Raw genomic sequence first — 26,733 nt, 5'->3', positions numbered from 1 at the left:
TCCTGACCGGGTCGTATCGTTGTCGGGATCGCTGGTGCATCGCTAAATGTGACTGTACCTTTAGTTTTTCTTTAAGAAGCCTCCTACTCAGCACTCATTACCTGTATTAATTGCTCCTGTTTGACCTCGTTACCTGTATAAAAGACACCTGCCCACACACTCAATCACGCTCCAACCTCTCCACCATGGCCAAGACCAAAGAGCTGAAGGACACCAGGTACAAAATTGTAGACCTGCACAAGGCTGAGAAGGGCTACAGGACAATATGCAAGTAGCTTGTTAAGGAGGCAACAACTGTTGGCGAAATTATTAGAAAATGGAAAAAACACAAGATGCCTGTCAGTCTTCCTTGGTTTGGGGCACCATGCAAGATCTTGCCTCGTGGGGTAAGGATGATTCTGAGAAAGGTCAGAAATCAGTCCAGAACTACACGGGACAACCTGATCAATGGCCTGAAGAGAGTTGGGACCACCGTCTCAATCATTACTCTTAGTAATATACTGCACCATCATAGATTAAAATCCTGCAGGGCACACAAAGTCCCCTTGCTCACACCAGCACATGTCCAGGCCCATTTGAAGCTTGCCAATGACCATCTGGATGATCCAGAGGAGGCATGGGAGAAGGTCATGTGGTCAGATGAGACCAAAGTAGAACGTTTTGGTGTCAACTCCACTCACAATGTTTGAGGAAGAAGGATGAGTACAACCCCAAGAACACCATCCCAACACTGAAACATTGTGGGGGAAACGTCATACTTTGGGGGTGCTTTTCTGCAAAGAGGCCAGGACGATGCACTATATTGAAGGGAGGATGGATGGGGTCATGTATTGCGAGATTTTGACCAACAACCTCCTTCCCTTAGTAAGAGCATTGAAGATGGATCATGTCTGGGTATTCCAACGTGACAATGACCCAAAACACACAGCCAGGACAACTAAGGAGTGGCTCCGTAAGAAGCATTTCTAGGCCCTGGAGTCACCTAGCCAGTCTCCAGACCTGACTCCAATAGAAAATCTTTGGAGGGAGCTGAAACTCAATGTTGCTCAGCGACAGCCCCGAAACCTGAAAGATCTGGAGAAGATCTGTATGGAGGAGGGGGCCAAAATCCCTGCTGCAGGGTGTGCAAACCTGGTCAAGAACTACAGGCAATGTCTGATCTCTGTAGCTGCAAACAAAGGTTTCTGTACCAAACATTAAGTTCTGTTTTTCTATTGTATCAAATACTTATTTCCTGCAATAAAATGCAAATTAATTATATAAAAATCATATAATGTGACTTTCTTTTTTTTTATTTTTAGATTCTGTCTCTCACAGGTGAAGTGTATCTGTGATAAAAATTTACAGACCTCTCCATTCTTTGTAGGTGAGAAAACTGAAAAATTGGCAATGTATCAAATACTTATTTTCCCCACTGTATGTCTGGATTGAACTGTGTGGTGTTATACAATTTTCAGCTGATATATAAATGATTTTTGTATAATAAATAATTCTTGTGTCTTTCGATAGTGATTGTTGCTTCCAGAATTGTTCATGTATGGCGGCTTCAGACAACCGCAGTGGCTGAAAGTGTGAGGGGGTCACGACCTCTGACCCTGAGGGTAAGACAGAGGGGGTCACGACCTCTGACCCTGAGGTAACACAAGTGCATTGATGCTGACGGAGCATCCTGAAGAAATGGACGTGGTGCCAATTTCTTTTCATTAAAACCATGCGCCATTACCGGACATGAATCTGTTCTCATTGCCTGCCACGTGTTATGGTGGAGTCACGTCCTCTTCGCTTGTAATGATTGAATTTATAAGAAAAGAAGCTTGAATATGAAGTGCACATGGGACGCCGGCTGTGTACAGCTCTGTCGGATCTACGCTGGGTCAGAATCTCGCTGTGCACGGACATGGATTTGGTGTTGTCTGCAGTGCTCACATCATGTTAGAAGCGCTGCAGCCAATCAGTGAGCTCAGCAGGTCTGGCCAAGCCAACAGCAAGAACTGATTGGCGGCAGCGCTGTCATTAATCACAAACACCGGGAGACGAGACGGAGCGCTGGACCTGGGATGGGGGAGTAAAGCGCCATTAGCATGTTTACAACAAGCTGCGACCTGGGGGACAAGGGTCTTCTGAAATTGGAAAGCCCCTTCAGAACAGGCTCTGCCCCATCCCTGATCAGTGTGAATGTGCGCTGAGGACAGTAAGGGAATCTTCTTGGCTCCACTAAGGTGTATAGTTTATTTGATGATCTTGTGGTGTTTTCTGTCTCATTTGGGGCAGTTTTTCCGCTCTCTGCTTCTATCAATGGCTGAGCCACTCACAGAGGGACACACTATTATTATTATTATTATAATAATAATAATAATTTTTATTTATATAGCGCCAACATATTCCGCAGCACTTTACAATTAAGCGGGGACATGTACAGACAATAAATTCAATACAAGTTAAGACAATTCAAACATTGACATTAGGAGTGAGGTCCCTGCTCGCAAGCTTACAATCTACAAGGAAATGGGGGGACACAGTAGGTGAGAAATGCTTGTTAATTCAGGTCTGGCAATTATAATAGGGATTTTCATATAAAGCTGCATGATCCGGTCATCAGCCCGTGTGTTTAAGTGCAATAGACAAGTATCAAGTGCAGTTCTCATGTGCATGAAGGGTGTGGAGACACATGAATAGTAGGGTGCAGATTCAGAATAATATTTGGAAGGAGGGAACAGGGCAAAGTTAGCTTGCTGAGTAGTTGATGTGATAGGCTTGTTTGAAGAGATGGGTTTTCAAAGCGCGCTTGAATAGGTCAGGGCTAGGTATCAGTCTGATCGTCTGGGGAAGTGCATTCCAGAGAGCTGGAGCAGCACGAGAGAAGTCTTGGAGACGGAGGTGCGAGGTTCGGATTACGGGGGATGTTAGTCTTAGGTCATTTGTAGAACGGAGGGCACGTGTAGGGCGATAGACAGAGACGAGAGAGGAGATATAAGGCGGTGCAGAACAGTGGAGAGCTTTGTGGGTGAGAGAGATTATTATTATGCATTTATATAGCATTTATTCCATGCCGCTTTACATGTGAAAAGGGGAAATATAGGCCTCAGTTATGAGAACTGTGTGTTGCCCATAACAACCAATCACAGCTCAGCTTTCATTTCTCAAAATGCTCTTATACAATAAAAGCTGTGCTGTGATTGGCTGCTATGAGTAACAAAGCCGTTTAGATAACTGAGGTCCTGTACGTTGTGGGTGGACAGATGAGACTAAGGCTGTGTGCACACGCTGCGGATTCTGCTGTGGTTCCGCAGCGGATTTGGCTGCTGCGGGTCCGCAGCAGTTTTTGCTGCGGTGTACAGTACCATTATTTCCTATGGGAATAAGAAACCTCTGTGCAGCCGGTGCGGAATTTTCCATGCGGTTTCCCTGCGGTTTTGAAACCGCAGAAAGAATTGACATGTCAATTCTTTCTGCGGATTCCGCTGCGGTTTGCCATCTCCTCCACTGTGGTGATGATAAACCGCAGGGCAATCCGCAGGTAAAACCACAGGTCTTTTGACCTGCGGATTTTACAAAAGCCGCGCTGCCAAATCCGCACTACAATCCGCAGCGTGTGCACGTACCCTAATTCTTAGGCTGCACCAGGCGGCCCTGCCCGAGCTGTGTGTGTTGTCAGCAGGGCGGCGTGTGACCTACATAACGTTAGCTCAGCACAGCCGCGGCCAGACAGCCGCTGCACACCTATATTACGTCTGGAGTCACACAAAGCGCTCTATTTAGCTCCTCAGCCAATCACAAGCTGTTTTCTTTATTGACAGACCAGCGAACCAATCACGATAGTCTCACTAGGCCCCCTTAGACGAGGTCGCCTGGAACAAAAAGGGGCGCGTCCTACGGCTCCCAGCAACCAATCCGAGGAGACCTCTGCTGTGACTGCGGCATTAAAGGGAGAATCTTTTCTGTCGGCTGAGTTTGCTTGCTATTTCATCGCACGGGATGAGGCAACTACCTTTAACTAAGGGGCGGAGCCTAAGGAGGCCTGAGACACAGGGTGTTAAAGAGACAGCGAGACACAGTCCTGGGGTGAGATCTCTGTCGTGTGCGATTATTATCGGGGTGTGCGCTGCGTGTGAGGCGGAGGGGCCACGGCTGTGTGACACGGGGGACCGGGAGCATCCTCTGCCCTCAGCCGGTCCACAGCCCGGGTGTATTGTGGGGAGAGAGAGGAGTCTGCGCCGTCCGCAGCCGAGGAGGATGAGACATCACATCCCCTGTATATGGACTGCACTGATTATAGGGAGCATCAGCTGTGTATATATGGACTGCACTGATTATAGGGAGCATCAGCTGTGTATATATGGACTGCACCGATTATAGGGAGCATCAGCTGTGTATATATGGACTGCACTGATTATAGGGAGCATCAGCTGTGTATATATGGACTGCACTGATTATAGGGAGCATCAGCTGTGTATATATGGACTGCACTGATTATAGGGAGTATCAGCTGTGTATATATATGGACTGCACTGATTATAGGGAGCATCAGCTGTGTATATATGGACTGCACCGATTATAGGGAGCATCAGCTGTGTATATATGGACTGCACCGATTATAGGGAGCATCAGCTGTGTATATATGGACTGCACTGATTATAGGGAGCATCAGCTGTGTATATATGGACTGCACTGATTATAGGGAGCATCAGCTGTGTATATATGGACTGCACTGATTATAGGGAGCATCAGCTGTGTATATATGGACTGCACTGATTATAGAGAACATTCCCTGTATATAGACTGCACTGATTATAGGGAGCATCAGCTGTGTATATATGGACTGCACTGATTATAGGGAGCATCAGCTGTGTATATATGGACTGCACCGATTATAGGGAGCATCAGCTGTGTATATATGGACTGCACTGATTATAGGGAGCATCAGCTGTGTTTATATGGACTGCACCGAATATAGGGAGCCTCAGCTGTGTATATATGGACTGCACCGATTATAGGGAGCATCAGCTGTGTATATATGGACTGCACTGATTATAGGGAGCATCAGCTGTGTATATATGGACTGCACTGATTATAGGGAGCATCAGCTGTGTATATATGGACTGCACTGATTATAGGGAGTATCAGCTGTGTATATATATGGACTGCACTGATTATAGGGAGCATCAGCTGTGTATATATGGACTGCACCGATTATAGGGAGCATCAGCTGTGTATATATGGACTGCACCGATTATAGGGAGCATCAGCTGTGTATATATGGACTGCACTGATTATAGGGAGCATCAGCTGTGTATATATGGACTGCACTGATTATAGGGAGCATCAGCTGTGTATATATGGACTGCACTGATTATAGAGAACATTCCCTGTATATAGACTGCACTGATTATAGGGAGCATCAGCTGTGTATATATGGACTGCACTGATTATAGGGAGCATCAGCTGTGTATATATGGACTGCACCGATTATAGGGAGCATCAGCTGTGTATATATGGACTGCACTGATTATAGGGAGCATCAGCTGTGTATATATGGACTGCACTGATTATAGGGAGCATCAGCTGTGTATATATGGACTGCACTGATTATAGGGAGTATCAGCTGTGTATATATGGACTGCACTGATTATAGGGAGCATCAGCTGTGTATATATGGACTGCACCGATTATAGGGAGCATCAGCTGTGTATATATGGACTGCACTGATTATAGAGAACATTCCCTGTATATAGACTGCACTGATTATAGGGAGCATCAGCTGTGTGTATATGTGTATATAATGTAACTGCACTGATTATAGAGAACATTCCCTGTATATAGACTGCACTGATTATAGGGAGCATCAGCTGTGTATATATGGACTGCACTGATTATAGGGAGCATCAGCTGTGTATATATGGACTGCACTGATTATAGGGAGCATCAGCTGTGTATATATGGACTGCATTGATTATAGGGAGCATCAGCTGTATATACGGTACTGAAAGTATTCAGACCCCTTTAAATTTTTCACTTTGTTTCATTGCAGCCATTTGGTAAATTCAAAAAGTTCATTTTTTTTCTCATTAATGTACACTCCACACCCCATCTTGACTGAAAAAAAACAGAAATATAGAAATTTTTGAAAATTTATTAAAAAAAGTAAAACTGAAATATCACATGGTCATAAGTATTCAGACCCTTTGCTCAGTATTGAGTAGAAGCTCCCTTTGAGCTAGTACAGCCATGAGTCTTCTTGGGAGTTATGCATCAAGTTTTTCACACCTGGATTTGGGGATCCTCTGCCATTCTTCCTTGCAGATTCTCTCCAGTTCCGTCGGGTTGGATGGTGAACGTTGGTGGACAGCCATTTTCAGGTCTCTCCAGAGATGCTCAATTGGAATTAGGTCAGGGCTCTGGCTGGGCCAGTCAAGAATGGTGACAGAGTTGTTCTGAAGCCACTCCTTTGTTATTTTAGCTGTGTGCTTAGGGTCATTGTCTTGTTGGAAGGTGAACCTTCGGCCAAGACTGAGGTCCAGAGCACTCTGGAAGAGGTTTTCATCCAGGATATCTCTGTACTTGGCCGCATTCATGTTTCCTTCAATTGCAACCAGTCGTCCTGTCCCTGCAGCTGAAAAACACCCCCATAGCATGATGTTGCCACCACCATGGTTCACTGTTGGGATTGTATTGGGCAGGTGATGAGCAGTGCCTGGTTTTCTCCACACATACCGCTTAGAATTATCACCAAAAAGTTCTATCTTCATCTCATCAGACCAGAGAATCTTATTTCTCATAGTCTGGGAGTCCGTCATGTGTTTTTTTAGCAAACTCTATGCGGGCTTTCATATGTCTTGCACTGAGGAGAGGCTTCCATTGGGCCACTCTGCCATAAAGGCCTGACTGTTGGAGGGCTGCAGTGAGAGTTGACTTTGTGGAACTTTCTCCCATCTCCCTATTGCATCTCTGGAGCTCAGCCACAGTGATCTTGGGGTTCTTCTTTACCTCTCTCATCAAGGCTTTTTTCCCACGATTGGACGGCCAAATCTAGGAAGACTTCTGGTGGTCCCACACCTCTTCCATTTAAGGATTATGGAGGCCACTGTGCTCATAGGAACCTTGAGTACTGCAGAAATTATTTTGTAACCTTGGCCAGATCTGTGCCTTGTGACAATTCTGTCTCTGAGCTGCTTGGCCAGTTCTTTTGACCTCATGATTCTCATTTGGTGTGACATGCACTGTGAGCTGTGAGGTCTTCTATAGACAGGTGTGTGCCTTTACAAATCAAGTCCTATCAGTTTACTTAAACACTGCTGGACTCCAATGAAGGAGTAGAACCATCTCAAGGAGGACCACAATGAAATGGACAGCATGTGACTTAAATGAGTGTCTGAGCAAAGGGTCTGAATACTTATGACCATGTGATATTTCAGTTTTTCTTTTTTAATAAATTTGCAAAAATTTCTACATTTCTGTTTTTTTTCAGTCAAGATGGGGTTCAGAGTGTATATTAATGGGAAAAAAAAATGAACTTTTTCGAATTTACCAAATGGCTGCAATGAAATAGAGTGAAAAATTTAAAGGGGTCTGAATACTTTCCATATCCACTGTATATATGTACGGCACTGATTATAGAGAACATCACCTGTATATGAACAGTGGGGGAAATACGTATTTGATTCCTTACTGATTTTGTAAGTTTGCCCACTGACAGACATGAACAGCCTTTAATTTTAAGTGTAGGGTAATTTTAACATTGAGAGAGAGAATATCAAAAATAAAATCCAGAAAATCACATTGTATAAATTATATAAATTTATTTACATTTTGCAGTGAGAAATAAGTATTTGATCCCTCTGGCAAACAAGACTTAATACTTGCTTGCCAACAAGGTTTTGCCACCACAGCAGTCAGACTTTTTTGTAGTTGATGATGAGGTGTGTGCACATGTCAGGAGGAATTTTGGTCCACTCCTCCTTGCAGATCATCTCTAAATCATTAAGATTTTGAGGCTGTCGCTTGGCAGCTCAGAGCGTCAACTCCCTCCATAAGTTTTCTATGGGATTAAGGTCTGGAGACTGGCTAGGCCACTCCATGACCTTAATGTGCTTCTTTTTGAGCCACTCCTTTGTTTCCTTGGCTGTATGTTTTGGGTCACTGTCTTGCTGGAAGACCCAGCCACGACCCATTTTTATTGTCCTGGCGGAGGGAAGGAGGTTGTCACTCAGGATTTTTCTGTACATGGCTCCATCCATTCTCCCGTTGATGCGGTGAAGTAGTCCTGTGCCCTTAGCAGAGAAACACCCCTCAAAACATAATGTTTCCACCTCCATGCTTGACAGTGGGGATGGTGTTCTTAGGGTCATAGGCAGCATTTCTCTTCCTCCAAACACAGCGAGTTGAGTTAATACCAATTACCTCAATTTTTGTCTCATCTGACCACAGCACCTTATCAATTCTGCTACATACAGGTAATCTGATCATCGCTTGTATGTAGCAGGGCTGATTGGGTTATGGCAGCTTCTAGTCTCCCATGGAGACTATTGAAGCATGCCAAAAGTAAAAAAAAAAAAAAAATGTAAAAGTTCAAAATCACCCCCCTTTCGCCCCATTCAAAATAAAACCATAAAAAAAATCAAACATGTGTATCTAGCAATTAAAAAAGGATTAACCCGATCGCTAAATAGCGTAACGATAAACGTCAAAACTCCAGAATTAAGGTGGGTTTTTTTGTCGCCGCGACATTGCATTAAAATGCAATAATGGGCGATCAAAAGATCGTATCTGCAACAAAATGATATAATTAAAAAATGGAGACGCTACGGGTCTTGTAAGATGGCGCAATTTATTTATTTTAATTTTTTTAACAAAATTTGGAATTTTTTTTCACCACTTAGATAAAAAAAAACTTAGACAGGTTTGGTGTCTATGAACTCGTAATGACCTGAAGAATCTTAATAGCAGGTCAGTTTTAGCATTTAGTGAACATAGTAAAAAGTAAAACAAAAATCAACTGTGGGATTACACTTTATTGCAATTTCACCGCACTTGAAATTTTTTTCCCGTTTTTAAGTATACGATATGTTAAAACCAATGGTATTATTCAAAAGTACAACTTGTCTCGCAAAAAACAAGCCCTCACTTGGCCAGATTGACCAAAAAAAAAAGAAGTTATGGCTCTGGGAAGAAGGGGAGCAAAAAATAAAAACGCAAAACCAAAAATACCTTCACGGGTTAAGAGGTTAATATTTCCCCTTCTCCCATGACAACACCACCTGAGAGAAGGGCAGGAAACCTATTGAATAAAAGGGCGGTACCTCTCCTCCGCATCAGCTATCCTTAAGGGAGCTTGAGAAGAGAGCGGTACTTGACTAAAGGCCCCGTCTCACTAAGCAATCTCTGTAGCGAGATCGCTGCTGAGTCACAACTTTTGTGACGTAACAGCGATCTCACCAGCGAGATTGCTGTGTGTGACAGCGATCAGCGAGCGGCCCCCCTGCCGGTATCGCTGATCGCTGGAAGAAATCTCTGGACATTTCTTTGGTCGCTGGTCTCCCGCTGACCAGCACGCATCGCTGTGTGTGACAGGCGGGAGACCAGCGATCAGGTGTAAAAAAAAAAATAATAAAAAAAATAAAAAATATAGTTATTCTCACCTTCCGACGTCGCGTTCAGCCATCCCGCCTCTCTCCACGCTCCGGTCCCAGTGATCATTTGCACGAATGACCGCGAGACTTTGTTATCCCGCGAGACCGTGACATCTCGCGGTCATTCGTGCAAAGGATCACTGGGACCGGAGCGTGGAGAGAGGCAGGATGACTGAACGGGACATCGGAAGGTGAGAATAACTATATTTTTTATTTTGATTCTATTTTCTACAGCGATAGCCAGCGATGCCGGGCGCTCGGCATCGCTGTGCTGATCGCTGGTGAAGCTGTCTGTGTGACAGCTCACCAGCGATCACATAGCGACTTACTAGCGATCCTGACACCTTGATATTGGTGTCGGGATCGCTGGTAAGTCGCTTAGTGTGACGGGGCCTTTACCCAGGATCTGGAGGGTGTTCAGGACGGGATTCCTTTCGGAGGGTGGAGTAACACCAGCCAGGAGGTCGGTGCGACATCGTGCAGGCAGAGACCTCTTAGGGCAAAGTGTCTGGCCGACACGAGGTCCCGGGACTGCGTGCTGGGTTTACAGGAGCACCCTGGCGATGAGTGCGCTGAAAAGCGAGGCTGCCCGGGTCTGCACGGGATGCGGGGCAGATATCCGGAGCATCCCAGTGATGTAGCGTGCCAGAAGCTACAGCTGCCATCCGGGTCTGCGCGCTGGCCGAGGCTCCCTGCCAACAGCGCGCTGGATTCAAAGACTGGAAGTATGGGGCCTGATGGAGGTGACCTGGGCCATCACGGTATGAAAAGGGATGTGCTCAGGGTTATGGCAGCAGTCCTGAACATGAATGTGCAGCATCAGCTACAACAGCCACAGCTGACACAGGAGCCATTACAGCATTGCCAACAGCGCCATCGCCAGGGACTCAGTAGTTCAGTCGGGTAAGCAGCAGGACCAGCCTGAAGAGCAAGGCAGGTCACGACCCCACCTCCAGGGAAGAACTTTGTTCTGAACCGATCCAGCCTTCATCTCTGGTACCCTAGCTTGATCAGCTGAATGGTGAGTGATGTACGTGAAAGTTCACCATATTAAACGGGTCCCCCCTTTCTCTATGTATTTTTTAGTAGGAACATCCCCTGAAACGTAGCTTCAAGCAGAATAATAGAGAGTGTGCTCTGTGCAGAGAAAGTTTAGCCAGCACGTATAGTAAAATACTGTCATGATTGCATATAGCGGACCGTCGCGGAGTCCAGGAGTCATTAAAACACCTGATGGGACATAAAGAGGAGGAAAAGTCAGGACTGCAGTCATCTGAGTCTGAGGGATGAGTAACATTAAAGGATAGGGAAGATTCGGATTTCTGTGGTTCCTCCTCCTCCTCTGATAATGACACTGGGAGAAAGCCTTGTTTTCTAGCAGAGGACACGGACAGGCTGGTTAGGACAATCAGGTCGACTATGGGCATAGCTTATTCCAAGACCCCTAGAACAGTCCAGAGCATTATGTTCAGCGACTTGTAGCAGAGGAGAAGGCGCTCTTTTCCGGTAAATGAAAAGCTCAAGATGCTCATTAGTAGAGAATAGAAGAGGCCGGAGAGAAGGGTTCCACTACTGTCTTTGTCAAACAGGAGATACAGTGGGGAAAAAAAGTATTTAGTCAGTCAGCAATAGTGCAAGTTCCACCACTTAAAAAGATGAGAGGAGGCGTCTGTAATTTACATCATAGGTAGACCTCAACTATGGGAGACAAACTGAGAAAAAAAAATCCAGAAAATCACATTGTCTGTTTTTTTTTCATTTTATTTGCATATTATGGTGGAAAATAAGTATTTGGTCAGAAACAAAATTTCATCTCAATACTTTGTGATATATCCTTTGTTGGCAATGACAGAGGTCAAACGTTTTCTGTAAGTCTTCACAAGGTTGCCACACACTGTTGTTGGTATGTTAGCCCATTCCTCCATGCAGATCTCCTCTAGAGCAGTGATGTTTTTGGCTTTTCGCTTGGCAACACGGACTTTCAACTCCCTCCAAAGGTTTTTTTATAGGGTTGAGATCTGGAGACTGGCTAGGCCACTCCAGGACCTTGAAATGCTTCTTACGAAGCCACTCCTTCGTTGCCCTGGCGGTGTGCTTTGGATCATTGTCATGTTGAAAGACCCAGCCACGTTTCATCTTCAATGCCCTTGCTGATGGAAGGAGGTTTGCACTCAAAATCTCACGATACATGGCCCCATTCATTCTTTCATGTACCCGGATCAGTCGTCCTGGCCCCTTTGCAGAGAAACAGCCCCAAAGCATGATGTTTCCACCACCATGCTTTACAGTAGGTATGGTGTGTGATGGATGCAACTCGGTATTCTTTTTCCTCCAAACACGACAAGTTGTGTTTCTACAAAACAGTTCCAGTTTGGTTTCATCAGACCATAGGACATTCTCCCAAAACTCCTCTGGATCATCCAAATGCTCTCTAGCAAACTTCAGACGGGCCCGGACATGTACAGGCTTAAGCAGTGGGACACGTCTGGCACTGCAGGATCTGAGTCCATGGTGGCGTAGTGTGTTACTTATGTTGGCCTTGTTACATTGGTCCCAGCTCTCTGCAGTTCATTCACTAGGTCCCCCCGCGTGGTTCTGGGATTTTTGCTCACCGTTCTTGTGATCATTCTGACCCCACGGGGTGGGATTTTGCGTGGAGCACCAGATCGAGGGAGATTATCAGTGATCTTGTATGTCTTCCATTTTCTAATTATTGCTCCCACAGTTGATTTCTTAACAACAAGCTGGTTGGCTATTGCAGATTCAGTCTTCCCAGCCTGGTGCAGGGCTACAATTTTGTTTCTGGTGTCCTTTGACAGCTCTTTGGTCTTCACCATAGTGGAGTTTGGAGTCAGGCTGTTTGAGGGTGTGCACAGGTGTCTTTTTATACTGATAACAAGTTTAAACAGGTGCCATTACTACAGGTAATGAGTGGAGGAAAGAGGAGACTCTTAAAGAAGAAGTTACAGGTCTGTGAGAGCCAGAAATCTTGATTGTTTGTTTCTGACCAAATACTTATTTTCCACCATAATATGCAAATAAAATGAAAAAAAAACAGACAATGTGATTTTCTGGATTTTTTTTTCTCAGTTTGTCTCCCATAGTAGAGGTCTACCTATGATGTAAATTACAGACGCCTCTCATCTTTTTAAGTGGTGGAACTTGCACTATTGCTGACTGACTAAATACTTTTTTTCCCCACTGTATCTATTTGACAAAGAAGAAAGCAGGCATTATGGGAAAAAAACTCCTAAAATTGATGTGGCGGTAGCAAAGTCAGTAAAGAAGTCTACATTGCCTTTTTGAGGACCTAGGGGCTCTTAAAGACCCCCTGGACAAGAAAGCAGAAGTTTTCCTGAAACAGACATGGAAGTCATCAGCAGGGTTGTTAAAATCGACAATAGCAGCAGCACGCACGGCCAGGTCTAGGATGGTGTGGGCACAGCAGCTTGAGGACCAACTCAAGAACAACACCCCTAGGGATAAGATCTTGGCAACCTTCCACTGATGCAGGGAGCAGCTGCCTTCCTGGCTGACGACTCGGCAGATTCCATCAGGTTGGCAGCTAGGTCAGCAAAACTATCAAATGCAACCCGCAGAGCTCTGTGGTTCAAAAGCTGGCCATGGGATGCCCAATCCAAGGCTAGACTTTGCTCAGTACCATGTGAAGGGAAATACCTTTTCAGCCAGGCTCTGGATGATATCCTAGATAAAGCAGCGGATAAGAAGAAGGGTTTTACCCTTCGCCACGACAGCACCCACTTGGAGAGAGGGATCCGCCCATAGGAACGGGAAACCTACAGAGATAAAAGAGGGCGGTCCACCTCTCCCCCTCAGTTGGTTTCCTGTTCCGAAGGGGAACCGCAGGATACGCTACAACTTACCTGGGCCAAGGAACCGCCTGTGCAGTGTCTGCGAGAACGGCAGGGGTTCCGGTCCAGAGGCAGCGAAGGGGGAGTGCTGGAATCCGGCTCCCTCCTCGGCTGGTATGGAGTGCAGAGACACCGGTACCGGGTGGCGCCGACCGGGGTCCTTCTGTGATAACATGACACCGGGCAGGAGGATCCATTCCGGTCCATGTGGGGGAGCAGGAACCGGAGGAAACGGCAGCCTCCGGCGTTCCTAGAAAGCTTCAGCGTCCAGGAGGACGCACATGCAGCGCGGCAGGATGTGGTAAGGAGGAACTTCCGGGTTACCGGAGGTTCCTCGGCTCAGAGCGCACGCGCGTATGGGCGGCACCGCAGGCATAGAGGCGCTCCCCACCCCCTCCAGCAGAGGAAAAAAAAAAAAGGGAGAGCGATTCAATCTGCAGGCGCAAGCGGCTAGTGTCAGCGCTGAAGCGCATACTAATGAGCCGCAAATAGGCGCACCTGGAGGGGGAGGTACCAGGTATGAAGGGGCTTACAAAAGGCCTGGGGCACAGGGATATGGCGTGCAATCATGTCTTCACCAAGGCAGGACACGCATCCCCAGGCAGGCGACGCAGCAGCAACCAAGGACCATGCAAGACGAGGGTCCTCGGATCGTAGCCACAGAAGCCACGCCAACAAGCCTCCTTCGCAGCCTCCTGAACCGGTACCTACAGCTCCTCTGGGTGAGTGGACGTCGCCCTGCCTATCAAGCTGATAAAATGTGTCTCTCTCTCTCTCTCTCTCTCTCTCTCTCTCTCTCTCTCTCTCTCTCTCTCTCTCTCTCTCTCTCTCTCTCTCTCTCTCTCTCTCTCTCTCTCTCTCTCTCTCTCTCTCTCTCTCTCTCTCTCTCTTCTCCCCTGCCGTCATCATATCTCAGACAAAGAGGAAGGAAAAATCAAAAAATAAAGAGTGCGCCCTGTGTGCACGTCCGTTACCGGAATCTTACACAAAAAGGCTGTGCAAAAAATGCATTAATGAGACGGCAAAACAGGCATCAGCCGTAGACATAAGGGCCATAATTAGGGAAGAACTACAGGCCCTAAACCAGAGCAGGCCCTCCAATATCGAAACTACCAAACCAGCGGTTGTAGACACCGATGAAGGCGAAGTAGTCTCAGATAGTTCCAACGCATCCACATCAGCATCCTCCTCAGAGATGGAGGGCCGCTGCTGTTTTCCTTTAGATCATATGGATAATCTAGTTAAATCCGTGAGGAATACAATGGGATGCACGCAGACGACTCAAGAAATCATGTTTGCAGGTCTGACGGACAAAAAGAGGAGAGTTTTTCCAGTTATTCCAGCAATAAAAGCGCTGGTTAAGAAAGAATGGGAGAGACAGGACCAGAGAGGGTATCTTCCCTCAACCTCAAAAAGAAGGTACCCCTTTGACGACGAAGAGTTGTCGACATGGGGTAAGGTCCCAAAGGTAGATGCGGCAGTGGCCTCCGCCTCAAAGCAAACGGTCTTACCAGTGGAGGACACGGGCATTTTAAAAGACCCGCTTGACCGCAAAGCTGACACCTCTTTGAAGAGGGCATGGGAAGCAGCTACCGGCACATTTAAACCGGCAATAGCTAGTACCTGCACAGCTCGTTCTGTGCTGGTCTGGATCGATCAACTAGACCAGCAAATAGACCAGAAGATCCCTAGAGACAAACTACGAGCCGCCATACCACTAATCCGCGGTGCGGCAGCATATATAGCGGATGCTTCGGCTGATTCCTTACGTATGGCGGCCAGAACAGCGGGGTTGGCTAATAACGCCAGGCGTAGCCTGTGGCTTAAAAGCTGGAGAGGTGACCTAGATGAAATCCTTACGAAGGCAAAAGAAAGGAAAAAAGGATTCCCTAACCCTCCTCTCCCATTTTATAGGAGGGCGTTTAGGAGAAGACCCTTCGGCCGGGGAAGATCAGCGGAGAATCAAAACCGCTGGGCCACAAAGGAAGGAAAAGGCAAAGGTGCCATGTTTAGGGGATCCTCCTTCCGCAGGGACAGGAACTGAGGAACCAGTCCCTCCAGTAGGAGGGAGACTAAAAAATTTTTTCCGAGAATGGGAGAAAATTACGGCTAGCCCTTGGGTCCTAGGCATTATCAGAGACGGGTTAAAAATGGGATTCCATCATGTTCCCAGTAATTCTTTGATTATAACATCCTTCAGCTCACCAATCCAACAGCAGGCCCTGGAAGCTGAGATTCGGAATTTACTGGACAAAAAAGTTTTGGTCCATGTGCCTAAGGGGCAAGAAGGGAGAGGATTTTACTCCCCTCTCTTTCTGATATCTAAACCAGACGGATCATTCCGGACAATAATCAACTTGAAAAAATTTAATTCATTCATAATAAATCATAAATTTAAGATGGAATCCATAAGATCCACGATTAAGTTCCTCTTCCCCAATTGTATGATGGCAGGCTTGGATCTGAAGGATGCTTATTATCATATTCCCATCCATTCCAGATATCAGAAATACCTCAGAGTGGCGGTCCTTCTCGATGGCAAGATACAGCATCTCCAGTTCACGGCCATGCCATTCGGCATTTCCATCGCACCACGAGTATTTACAAAGGTGATGCTGGAAGTGATGGCTTTTTTACGCCAGAAGGACACGCTAATAGTACCCTATCTGGATGATTTTCTGATAGTGGGAAATTCATCTCGACAATGTAGTGATCGAGTTGCTGATACAATCTTGTCCTTACAGGCCCTAGGGTGGATAATAAACTTCAAAAAGTACAGAATCGAGCCGCAGTCTGTTCAGTCCTTCCTGGGTCTCGAGCTAGATTCCATAAGCCAAAGGTGTCTGCTGTCGCAGGTAAAAATCTCAGCAATCAAAAAGAAGGTTAAGATGGCGATACGTCGGCCACACATGTCTTTAAGGGAAGCAATGTCCCTTCTGGGATCCCTTACTGCCTGCATCCCGGCAGTTCAGTGGGCCCAGTTCCACACGAGGACGCTACAATACCAAATTCTTTTAGAGGAGTCCCATGACCAAGGGAATCTGACAAAGAAAATCACGCTGTCCCAGGAGGTCCTAACCTCCCTTGCGTGGTGGCTAAAGGACGATAAACTAACGGCGGGAGTACCTTGGGTTATAACAACCTCCCGTATAATTATCATGGACGCTAGCCCCACAGGATGGGGAGCCCATATGGGGAATAACTTTGCCCAAGGCCTATGGGATATAGGCGAAGATAAGGATTCGTCAAATTTAAAAGAACTAAAGGCAGTTTATCATGCATTATTTCATTTTCTTCCACAGTTACAAGGGGAGGACGTGAGAATCTTTTCGGACAACACCACCGTAGTCGCTTATCTGAACAGACAAGGTGGAACTCGATCGGTCACCTTAATGTCTTCCGCAAGAAGAATTTTATCCCTAGCAGAAGAACATTTGTTGTCTCTCTCAGCCCTCCACATAAGGGGAAGAGACAACGTGGAGGCAGATTTCCTAAGCCGCCATACACTGCGGCAAGGGGAGTGGTGTCTAAGCCGGGGGATATTCACACACATCGTGTCGCTTTGGGGTCTTCCCCAAATAGACCTCTTCGCCACCAGGAAAAACAGGCAAGTGCGAAGGTTCGCCTCTCTAAATGTGTCAGACAATCCGGAAATTCTGGATGCCCTCCAGGCCCCGTGGCAATTCAAACTGGCATATGCGTTCCCACCAATCATACTACTACCGCAGGTGATCAGGAAAATCAGAGCAGAGGAAGCACGAATAATCCTAATAGCACCATTCTGGCCCAGGAGGCCGTGGTTTTCATGCCTGCAAGCGATGTCAGTAACAGATCCGTGGGTGCTTCCCTCAACCCCCAGGCTCCTCACAGGGACCTTTTTTCCATCCTCAAGTGGACAGTCTCCACGTGACTGCCTGGAACTTGAAAGGGAAATGTTGAGATCAAGAGGGTTCTCGAGGGACTAGTCAATACACTCCTACAAAGTCGGAAAATAACAACGACAAGAATTTATACCTGAGTATGGAGAAAATTCCTAGAGTCCCACACAAGGCCTGAGTCTGGAGAAATCCCGATTACGGCGATCCTAGAATTCCTACAGAAAGGAAAAGAATTAGGGCTAGCTGTCAACACACTGAAAGTTCAGGTGTCAGCTCTAGGGGCCCTCTATAGCTATAATGTGGCAGGCAATAAATGGATAAGCAGATTCATCTCGGCATGTGAACGGAGCGAGCCAGTACACATACCTAGAGTTCCTCCTTGGGATCTGAACCTGGTTCTGGAGGCCTTAACACGTCCGCCTTTTGAACCCTTAGATTCAATATCCCTTAAACACCTATCCTTCAAAACAGCACTGCTAGTTGCACTAACCTCAGCCAGAAGAGTTAGTGACATACAGGCACTTTCAATAGAACCCCCTTTTCTAGTGACGTTACAGGATCAGCTAATACTAAAACCAGATCCCTCATACTTACCAAAAGTAGCAGGGAAGTTTCATAGGTCACAAGAAATCCATCTCCCTTCATTTTTTAGTAACCCTTCTACTCCAGAGGAAGAAAGATTCCATACACTAGACGTTAGAAGAGCAGTATTACAATACATTGAAAGGTCTAGCAGCTGGAGGAAGAGTAGGGCTCTATTTGTTTCTTTTCAGGGCCAAAAGAAGGGATATGAAGTCACAAGGGGTACCCTGTCTCTATGGATCAGAGACGCGATTGGGCTGGCATACTCAGAGCAATGAGAATCCTCCGGAGGGTATCAAAGCACATTCTGCCAGAGCTATGGCTTCCTCGTGGGCAGAAAGGGGAGACGTCGCAATCGAATCTATATGTAAGGCGGCAACCTGGTCTACACCCTCAACTTTTTATAATCACTATAGGCTTGATTTATCATGCTCATCTAACCTAGCCTTTGGTAGAGCGGTCCTCGGCACGGTGGTCCCTCCCAGGTGAAGGTCTCTGAAAGTCTCTCCAAGTGGGTGCTGTCGTGGCGAAGGGTAAAAAGCCGGATTACTTACCGGTAATGCTCTTTTAATGAGTCCACGACAGCACCCGTTCACTAACCCTCCCTAGAAATTAACATAATGTATATACACCTTCTTAGTTGTGAAGTTAATAACTTAGAATAATTGGATAATATAATGGCCTAATATTTGGAGGTCCTCTGAAATCCAACTGAGGGGGAGAGGTGGACCGCCCTCTTTTATCTCTGTAGGTTTCTTGTTCCTATGGGCGGATCCCTCTCTCCAAGTGGGTGCTGTCGTGGACTCATTAAAAGAGCATTACCGGTAAGTAATCCGGCTTTTTCCCAGCATGTCTCTTCCTCAATACATGAGTTCCTTTCGTAGGAGGAAGTATAACAAGAACAAACCCCCTTACGGAGCAAGGCAATTGGAAGGAGAAGAAATCCATAAACAGAAGTCTCATGTTCGGGGGGCCCTCGGCAGAGAACTAAGTGATGGGCTTCTCCAGGTGGGAGGAAGGTTGTCCCACTTCCAACCTGCCTGGGAGAACATCTCTTCCAATACCTGGATCCTGAATATAATTAAATCCGGACATCAGCTGGAGTTCAGGTCCACTCCCAGGCATAGCTTCAAGATCTCATCCCCCAGGACTTTGAAAGAGCAACAGGCCTTAGAGGCGGAAATGTTAGGCTTATTGCAGAAATGGGTTCTGGTGGAGGTACCGGTTCAGCAGCAGGGGAAGGGGTTTTATTCTCCCCTATTCCTGATAAGGAAACCCAACCAGTCCTTCAGGACTGGTCTCAACAAGTTTCTGGTCTACAGACCATTCAAGATGGAGTCAATAAAATCGGCAATAAAGATCTTATTCCCAGGCTGCTATATAAGTGTCTTAGATTTGAAGGATGAAGGACGCATACTACCATGTCCCCATCCATCAGAGAGACCAGCAGTACCTGAGAGTAGCGGTATATATAGACAGACAGCTCCGAACTTCCCATACGGGGCACTACCCTTCGGTCTCTCCATGGCCCCAAGAAGTTTCACCAAGATAATTCTGGAGATGACTGCACATTTCCAAGAACAGAATGTGTTGATAGTGCTGTATCTGGACGATTTTCTGGTAATCGACAGGTCGGAGGAGGACTGCAGTCGTTAGCTGAGGCCAGGGCAGTTTCTAGGGAATTTTGAAAACAGGGTGAACATCGAAAAAGAGCCCCCCCCCCCCCCCCCCCCCCCGAACATTAACATGCTGAATACTTTAGATAAACTTAGATAAACGTGTCCTCATGTCACTGTTATTAGCGGCAGCAGGTGTAGGTTGATAGGAGTAATAGTCCCAAAAGCCTCCACTTGCTGTCATTGTTCTCACCTTAATATAATGCTCATCATTCTCCCCTGCTCGCGCCGGCAGAGCAGGGGAGAATGATGAGAGCCGTCTTCAGCACCCGCTGCCGGGGAACAGTGCTTACTGTAGCGCTTCTTCCCCGGCGGCCTCCTGTGTTATACAGATGTGGCACACGTGTGCCGCAAGTATTACACACTCAGTCACGGATATCTCCGGTACCGGTTTTTCCGGTACCAGAAATATCAGGACGTGTGAAACCGGCCTCACACACAGTGACTCACAGACCCTGCACTATGAATCTGCAAATTGCAAAGATTGCAGTGTGTGAACAATGTATGTAAGACATCCATCTCTATTCTAGGAAACAATGGTTTTCATTTGGGATGATAACGTATGAGAATAACGAGAGTGGCTCCCGTTCTCACCGAACATCTGTGAGCCGGTAATGGTCCATCATCATCTATAGGAGCCGGTCCAGACTTCTGTGTGCAGCCTCCGACCCTCCCCTGTGCCATTACATCACTCACCCCCCACCAACCAGGACATGACAAGTGACAGCAGCGAAGTCTCCCAAAATCACTGGGGCAGACACTGGGGTATATACAGTGGCGTAGCAACTGTTTGTGGCGCCCGGGGCGGTCGAAAAATTTGCCGCCCCTTTGGTCGTTGATAATTCGGAAGCATCCGAAGAGCCCACACTACACTCAAAGATCTAATTTTTAGTCTGCTACTAACTCTGCTATTATTTCTAAATTTCTAGACTTTCAACTTCTTGCAGTTCTCTATATGTATGTATTAGCTTGATGATGCTGGATGAAGACCTAATGGCTTTTTTTAATACTAATTTTTAATAATGTGACAGAAAAAAAACAGAAAGTACAAATTATTTTGGCGGCAGGGGGCGGACACTGACAGCTTGGGGTCCCTGTGCAAGAAATGTGTCCGGGCCCCCCTCCTTTTATGGCGTCAAAGCTACGTGTGTGTGTGTATATATACATATATATATAGATTATTGATGTTATATAGCCACACACACACACACACATACAGGTATATATTACATAGTCTCCTTTATTATGTATATCCCAATCCCCCACACCCCTCATTGTCCTCCTCCCCTCGCATCCCATTATTGTCCTCTCCCCCACCTCCATCATTTTCTTCTCCACGACTATCTTTGCTTTCTCCCCCACCACTCCCATCATTGCCCATTCCACCACCTCCATCATTTCCTCCTCCTCCAGCACCCCCATTTATTGCCCTTTCCACCACCACCATCATTGCATTCTCACCCACAACCCCATCATTGCCCTCTCGACCATCACCCCATCATTGTCTTCTCCCCATCACTGCCTTCTCCATCACCCCATCACTGCCTTCTCCCCATCACTCCCATCATTGCCTGCTCCATCACTCCCATCATTGTCTGCTCCATCACCCCATCATTGCCTGCTCCATCACTCCCATCATTGCCTGCTCCATCACACCATCACTCCCATCACTGCCTTCTCCATCACCCCATCACTGCCTTCTCAATCACCCCATCACTGCCTGCTCCATCACCCCCATCATTGCCTGCTCCATCACCCCATCACTGCCTGCTCCATCACCCCCATCACTCCCCTCATTGCCTGCTCCATCACTCCCATCATTGCCTGCTCCATCACCCCATCACTCCCATCATTGTCTGCTCCATCACCCCATCATTGCCTGCTCCATCACTCCCATCATTGCCTTCTCCATCACTCCCATCATTGCCTTCTCCATCACCCCATCACTGCCTTCTCCATCACCCCCATCACTGCCTTCTCCATCACCCCCATCACTGCCTGCTCCATCACCCCCATCACTGCCTGCTCCATCACCCCCATCACTCCCCTCATTGCCTGCTCCATCACTCCCATCACTGCCTGCTCCATCACTCCCATCACTGCCTTCTCCATCACCCCCATCACTGCCTGCTCCATCACCCCCATCATTGCCTGCTCCATCACCCCATCACTGCCTGCTCCATCACCCCCATTATTGCCTTCTCCATCACCCAATAACTGCCTGCTCCATCACCCCCATCACTGCCTGCTCCATCACCCCCATCACTGCCTGCTCCATCACCCCCATCACTGCCTGCTCCATCACCCCCATCACTGCCTGCTCCATCACCCCCATCACTGCCTGCTCCATCACCCCCATCACTGCCTGCTCCATCACCCCCATCACTGCCTGCTCCATCACCCCATCACTGCCTGCTCCATCACCCCATCACTGCCTGCTCCATCACCCCCATCACTCCCCTCATTGTCTGCTCCATCACTCCCCTCATTGTCTGCTCCATCACCCCCATCACTGCCTGCTCCATCACCCCCATCACTGCCTGCTCCATCACCCCCATCACTGCCTTCTCCATCACCCCCATCATTGTCTGCTCCTTCACCCCATCACTGCCTTCTAGACCATCACTCCCATCACTGCCTGCTCCATCATACACACAGACATACACACACAGAGACATACACACATACATACACACAAGACACCACCTCTCTCCTCTCACCTGTCCGCAGCATCGCCCGCGCTTCCTCCCTCACACAGCAGCGGCCGCTGAATGATGACGTCATTCAGCGGCGCTCCTCTGTGTGAAACAGGAAGCGCGGCCTCTGGGCAGGAAGCAGGACGGACCCTTGCCGCTCCGTTCCTGCTATTCACTCTTGCAGGCAGCGGAGCTGCCGTGATCGCATCGCTCCCTGCCCGCCGCTGCACTGCACTGCAGGGTGGAATTGCTGCTGCCGCGCCGCCCCCACCCACATGCCGCCTGGGGCGGACCGCCGCCCCCGCCCCCCCCATGCTACGCCAGTGGGTATATACACATCACTGGGGCAGACACCGGTGTATATACACATCACTGGGGCAGACATTGGGGTGTTTACATCACTGAGGCACACACTGGGGTATATAGAGATCACTGGGGCAGACAGTGGGGTATATAGAGATCACTGGGGCAGACAGTGGGGTATATAGAGATCACTGGGGCAGACAGTGGGGTATATAGAGATCACTGGGGCAGACAGTGGGGTATATAGAGATCACTGGGGCAGACAGTGGGGTATATAGAGATCACTGGGGCAGACAGTGGGGTATATACACATCACTGGGGCAGACAGTGGGGTATATAGAGATCACTGGGGCAGACAGTGGGGTATATAGAGATCACTGGGGCAGACAGTGGGGTATATACACATCACTGGGGCAGACAGTGGGGTATATACACATCACTGGGGCAGACAGTGGGGTATATACACATCACTGGGGCAGACAGTGGGGTATATACACATCACTGGGGCAGACAGTGGGGTATATACACATCACTGGGGCAGACACTGTGGTATATACACGACACTGTGGTATATACACGACACTGTGGTATATACACATCACTGGGGCAGACACTGGGGTATATACGCATCACTGGGGCAGACACTGGGGTATATACACATCACTGGGGTATATACAGACACTGGGGCAGACACTGAGGTGTATATACATCACTGGGGCAGACACTGGGGTATATACAGACACTGGGGTATATACAGACACTGGGGTATATACAGACACTGGGGTATATACACATCACTGGGGACGGGACTGTGCATACAGTAACAGATGCTCCATGTCTGGACTCGCCCAGATCCTGATGAGGGGAAGATAAAAGGCGGGAACGCAGAACAGATTCCATAGACAACACAGGCACAGAGCAGACTCCATAGAGACAATGGGACAGAGCACAAACTCCGCCCACAGAAAAACTTGCTTGCCGGAGTCAGACATGTGAAACAGCAGGGGTTACAGGGAGAGTCGGCACCACGTTATCTGACAGGGGGGCCGCTCTGCCCCCCCCTGTCTTCAGGAAGCACTGCCGCCTGAGGCAAATAGCTCAACTTGGCTCATAGGTGCGGCCCTGCAGGCGCCCCCCCGGCTTGGGAGGCGCCCCGGGCGATCGTACCCCCCGTCCCCCCCCTAGAAACGGCCCTGGCTGAGGCCGATCCAAGCCACTCTGACTCGGCTATGATGGATGATAAATATGGAGAAGTCGAGACTGCAGCCCCTAAAGGTTCAGTCTTCCTTAGGAAGTATTTTGGACTTGGAGGAACAAACCTGTCTTCTACCGGAGGAAAAAAAAAACAGGATCATAGTCCTTGTATCAGCAGCGGTTTCCAACCCGGTCATGTCTCTGAGGAAGGCTATGTCTCTACTAGGAACAATGAAACAATGACTTCTTGTATTCTGGCAGTCCAGTGGGCCCAGATTCACTCCAGGACTTTACAACAGGATGTCCTAGATGGAGAAAGAAGACTCAGAGGTCGTTTAGAAGGGAAAGTTGTACTTTCCTGAAGAGCAGTCAACTCCATGGCTTGGTGCTGGACTCAGGGAATCTGTTGCAGAGAATTCCGTAGTTCTACCGGGTAACAGATATGATAGTGACGGGTGCGAGCGCAGAAAGATGTAGAGCACATCTCAGAGATCGCATAGTCCAGGGTGTCGGGTCAGAGTCAGAAGTCGGCCATTTCTCAAACACGAAAGGGCTACTGACGGTAAAAAGAGCAATAGTAGAATTCCTTCCCTATCTAGAGAGGCACCACATTCGAGTAATGTCAGAAAACCGGACGACGGTTGCCTATATCCACCATCAGGGGGGCGTAAGATCCCGGGCCCTGATGCTGCTATCACAGTCAATTCTCCAAGTCATGGAAGAACATCAATTGAGACTAATCGCACTGCATATAAAAGAGAAGGAGAAAGAAGCAGATTTTCTCAGCCGCAGTGCCATGAAGCAGGGGGAATGTGAACTTGATCCGCTAGTTTTTCAGTAGATTGTGGATCGATGGGTACTACCAGAAATAGACCTTTTTGCCAACAGAAAAAAAACAGGAAAACAAAGATCTTCTGCTCTTTGAACCCAAAGGAAGGACCGTATGCGGTGGATGTACTACCCAGATTCCTTGAGATTTCAGGTTGGCTTGTGCATTTCCCCCGTTGGTGATGATTCCGGCAGTCCTGAGGAAGATTCGGTAGGAGAGAGCAAGGGTCATCCTCATTGCTCCTTTTTGGTCCAGGAGGCCATGGTTCTCTTGGTTGAGGATCATGTCCTCATCAGATCGCTGGATTCTCCCGGATGCTCTAGGTCTCCTCAGGCAGAGCCCAGTGTCTCATTATCAGAAGTCAGGTCTGCATTTGATGGCCTGGATTTTGAGAGGGCACTATTAATACAAAAAAAGCTTCTCCCCGGCCTTAATTGCTACCCTGCTGCAGAGTACAAAGCCGGTAATGACTAGAATATACGGCAGGATATGGGCTAAATTCTTAGCTTGTTCAGGACAGTCCGTGGGGGGGGGCAGGGTCCCAATTAAAGCTATATTGGAATTTCTTCAAAGGGGTATGGATATGGGCCTAGCCACTAGAACCCTTAAGGTGCAGGTGTCTGCTTTGACAGGCGTATATAATTATAACCTAGAGGCAGATGAATGGATAGTTAGGTTCATTAAAGCATGCCATAAGTCGAGACCAATGTCAGTTCCAAAGATGCCTCCTTGGGACTTAAATCTAGGTCTTGAGGCATTGACGAGATCTCCCTTTGAGCCCTTAAATGAATTACCGGCTAAAGTACTAACACTAAACACTGTGATATTACTGGCCCTAACATCAGCCCGCAGGGTCAGTGATTTACACGCTCTATCTATTAATCACCCATTCATGCAAGTGTCGAATGATAGGGTTATTTTGAGGCCAGATCCAGCATATCTTCCAAAAGTAGTCTCAAAGTTTATAGCAGTTTCAAAGAATGTGAAGAAACGCAGGCTTCACACATTAGATGTTAGGAGAGCCTTGGTACAATAATTAGACATGTCAAGACAGTGGAGGAAAAGTGAGTCCTTATTTGTGTCACTTCAGGGAATTAGGAAACGTCTTAAGGTTATGAGGGGTACTATAGCTAGATGGGTTAGGGACGCCAGTAGCCTAGCGCACACCTCTAGTAATATACCGGTTCCTGGGAACCTGAAGGCCCATTCCACTAGTGCCATGGCGACCTCCTGGGCTGAGAAGGAGGAGGTGTCGATTGACAGAATGTGTAAGGCGGCAACATGGTCTTCCCCTTCATCCTTCTATAAATAGTACCATCTTAAGCTGTCTTCCTCTGATGACCTATCCTTTATGAGAAAGGTGTTACAAGCGGTGATCCCTCCTTAGGGTGCTTTTGATCTATATAAATCTCTCGGGTGGTGCTGTCATGGGAGAAGGGGTAAAAATCTTAGTTACTTACCGGTAACAGGATTTTACAGAACCCATGACAGCACCCTTGTATTTTCTCCCTGTTTTATCACTAGTGGTGTGCACTTAAAGGTGTTTAAGAAAGAATGTTTTTGGTGATTGTTATGTTACTTTCTGGAGGTCCTCTCGTGCTCTGAAACCCAAACTGATGTGGCGGAGAGGTACCGCCCTTTTATTCAGAAGGATTCCTGTCCTTGATGGGCAGATACCCTCTCTCAGGTGGTGCTGTCATGGGGTCTGTAAAATCCCGTGAGATTTTTGCCAAATGCCAGAATAATGAGAGAGAGAATGTTTTAAGGCAGTTTTATTACTGCAAAGTCAAAAGTTTACATACCTTTCATAAGTATTTGGTACCATTACCCTTAAACTGAATGACTTAGGTCAAACGTTTGGGATGTTATTCCACAGGCTTTTCACACTAGTTGGTCAGAACTTGGGCCCATTCCCCTTGACAACACTCCAACTTGTTTGCTTCGGCCTTTTCAGCTTTGCCCATATATTTCAATAGGATTGAGATCAGGGCTCTGTGATGGCCGTTCCAAAACATTGATTTTGTTATCCTTAAGCCACTTTGTTACCATTTTGGCAGTATGCTTCAGGTCGTTGTCC

General features: G+C 47.4%; 1 protein-coding gene across 1 annotated transcript in view; it reads left to right on the top strand.

The window, feature by feature from the left end:
* The first annotated feature begins 3,896 nt into the window (after nucleotides 1-3,896).
* The window catches only part of ZBTB22 (zinc finger and BTB domain containing 22), a 46,423-nt gene continuing 23,586 nt past the window's right edge, over nucleotides 3,897-26,733 (top strand). Inside the window, exon 1 of the mRNA XM_073561363.1 lies at nucleotides 3,897-4,062. The gene's annotated coding sequence lies outside the window, so the exon portion shown is untranslated. The remainder of the gene's footprint in view (nucleotides 4,063-26,733) is intronic.

The sequence above is a fragment of the Dendrobates tinctorius genome, unplaced genomic scaffold (assembly GCF_039654945.1).
Source record: "Dendrobates tinctorius isolate UK_male_01 unplaced genomic scaffold, ASM3965494v1 ptg000315l, whole genome shotgun sequence".
NCBI classification, from domain to species: domain Eukaryota; kingdom Metazoa; phylum Chordata; class Amphibia; order Anura; family Dendrobatidae; genus Dendrobates; species Dendrobates tinctorius.
This window is presented reverse-complemented; position numbering and strand designations above follow the sequence as displayed.